The 3,115-nt window shown below is 38.3% G+C and overlaps 1 pseudogene; it reads right to left on the bottom strand.

The window, feature by feature from the left end:
* Positions 1–1,762: 1,762 nt before the first annotated feature.
* Positions 1,763–3,111, bottom strand: LOC101581863 (annotated as a pseudogene).
* Positions 3,112–3,115: the final 4 nt, after the last annotated feature.

Genomic DNA, 3,115 nt, shown 5'->3' on the forward strand with positions numbered 1-3,115 from the left:
TACACTTAGCACCTAAAATGTATTCATATGTACTCTAGCAAGCCCACTGTTCTGAGATCCTCATAATGAGTTACATACCATAATATCCTAATAGGTCATCCAACTTCTTTGGGATCAGGCAGCAGACAAAATACAGGACATGCAATAACAAGGGGATTTCTAGACATACAATACTGCATCATAAGTGATAGTTTTAGGCATAAAAGATCTTCTTTTCTTATCTTTAGAGGAATGAGAGTTTCAGAAACTTAGATAGTTTTCCCTAAATCACAAAGATAGTGAGTGACAGAGACTTGATTCTAACTCATCTGTTTTACACAAAAGCTTAGACATATTCTTTCAATACCAGATATTGCATCCCTGAAGACACAGAAACTTTGACACTTGGACAAATGTATTTGTTTCTTAAGTGAGAAAAGTCCAAAGGCACCAAACTCAGTTCAAAGAAAACTTACAAGAGTAAATTTAAATGACTTGGAAATAGAGTTATGCTTTTTCCCTGCATAACTGAAAGTGTATTTCTTTATTCTCATTTATATTTTATCTGAAGGACAAACAAATTAAAGTTGAAGTTAAAAATGCAGAAATAGTCGACATTTGATGACATTGGGTTTTGAAAATAGGATAATGTTCCTTGGAATTCTCACTTTTTATGTTATCCAAAATATGATTTTCCCTTAGAATGTTTTATCACATTGGCATTTCCTACTGAAGATGAATTTAGGTATATACACATACATTAGAAAAGATAAAATAACTCATATTTCTATGGAATAAAAGATTCACATACTGAAAGACATTTTGCTCAGATTTACCTAAAGGACTAATAGGCAATATTTTAAAAATTTTTTGACTGCATGGACAGATGAACCTTTATTTTTAAAAAATAGCACTTCAAATAAATTAAAAAGGATAACCACCAAGTGTTCAAATGTGAAGAAATAGTTGAAAACTTGGAGAAAATCCAAGCTGCCATCTTCTAACCTCATTCTTGTCCAACGGCAGAAACCCTCACCTCTTAGTTCTCACCCTCTTTCCCTCCCTGGGAGAGCAGCTATGAGCAGGAGCCCAGATGGAGCCGATCTGCATCTGGCTGGGATGAGCATTGCCACGTATTTGCTAATACGGGTTTCACTTTATGACCAGGTGTATTCTTTCAAAAATAAAAAAGGGGAGAGGGAAGCTGAATGTTTTTAAAAATTGAAATTATTTGGGGATAAAACACTAACTCTAGTGCCTTTAACAGGCAATAACAACTTTTTTCCTCCAAAGTCGAGCACCATTCCCAGCTGAGACTTTGTGCTACAAGCTTTTCAGATGTTACCTGAACTTTATTAAAAGAAAAGAACAAGTTTAAATATAGACACTGGACTAGCCCACTCTGTATTTTCACGTCCACATTCTTCATCTGAAGCATCACATCAGGGACATCTCTGAGTGTGTATATGTTGAAGTTCACAGTACGTGGAACCAGTTTTCTTTTTTAATTTTTTTTTCTCACTCAGATCAGCCACACACAGTGGCCATTGATGCTAAGCCTTGGATGGGGCCTCTTCCTTTGAGGCCATGTCCAAGCCACCCAAGGTTTCTTCTCAATAAGAATTGATGCTGTCATGCTCTACGGATGAGAAAAAGGTGACAAAATAAAAGCACCTGGTACAAGTTTCATGAGATCCATTTGGGTTTGCTAGGTTCCAAACCCACTGCTCAATGTCACTTGTTCACCTTGCATGTTGAAAAGGCTGTGGCCTTGGCCTAGGTCTCAGTTTGAAGAACTGTTATTGGAGGTCCCAGAGGTCAATGCAATAGCAGCTCCAGCAGGACCACTTGTAGACACTGACTTTCGGATGTGCAGCAATAAGTAGGGGGTCACAGGCCAACTGCTAGACATCAATGCAGTCCTCCTTTTGGTAGGCCAAACATCACCAGATAAACACCTTTGCTTGAGGTGTTACTACTGGCTTTGGTGGGAACTGCACTTCAGTAGCTTTAAGGATAGTACTCGCTTGTAGAATGTCCTACTGGGACTGGTTGTGGCCAAAAGTCTTCCCTCCATAAAGACACTGATAGAAGATCACACCCACTGACCAGACATTAACTTCATTTGCTATGTTTGGTGGTTCTTTACCAACCACAAAACACTCAGGCAGTAAGTACCAGTAAGTACCAGCACCCTGTGATGTTAGCTCCATGCCACCCACTGAATTGTAGCTATCATCATCCATGATCTCAGAAAGACCAAAATCTGTAATTTTTATCTCTCCACATGCTGTGCCATTCACTAAAAGAATCTTACTTGGTTTGAGGTCATAGTGTATGAAGGGAGGTTTTATTTCATTTAAGTACTTAAAAGCATTCACAATCTGCATAATAATGGATCAGGCTTCTTTCTCTGTCATTAATTTGCACTGTTTCAAGTACAAATCCAGTCATTTCCCTCACAGTGCTCTAATACTGTACAAAACAGTCAATGTTCACTGAAAAGTCATCATACAGCGTACCTATTCTAGGATGATCTAATTCTTTGTGAATACGGTATTCCCTACATGCACGCTTGTGGTAATTCTCTTCATCTCTCCAGTTTTTATTTAACTGTTGAATTTTCACAGCTACATATATTTGTTCTGTTAGATTAAATGCCTTATAAACTTCAGTGAAACCTCCTCTACCCAAAAGATGTAACAAGTATCTGTCATTGAGCATTGGATGATCTTTAAATTGTGAATTATCTTCATTATGTATCCTTTTTAGTTCCCTGATATGTAAATTTCTAATGCTCTCTAGCCTTTGCAGCTCAGGCTAGATCTCTCCTTCCTCCTTCTTCAGATGACCTTATCTGAGTTTGAAAATTTCTTGTTGCTCATGGTATTCACTAATGTTAACGTTTGCTTTTCCATTGTTTCTGCTCAGTGGTTGCTGGAGGGGCCTGACCCATGGCAGGAGGTTTCCACTTTGCTGGCATTTTCTGCTTTCTCTTTCTTCCCTCTGAGAATTTATCTTTTTCTGTTGCTTGATAAGATTCTGGAACGCATAACCATCAGTCCACTGTTCAGCAAAGGAGGCTCCATGTTGGACAGTAGTGAACTGGCCCAGTCTCAAGCAGTCCTGCATATAT

The sequence above is a fragment of the Octodon degus genome, unplaced genomic scaffold, assembly GCF_000260255.1.
Source record: "Octodon degus isolate 3935 unplaced genomic scaffold, OctDeg1.0 scaffold00016, whole genome shotgun sequence".
Lineage (NCBI taxonomy): Eukaryota > Metazoa > Chordata > Mammalia > Rodentia > Octodontidae > Octodon > Octodon degus.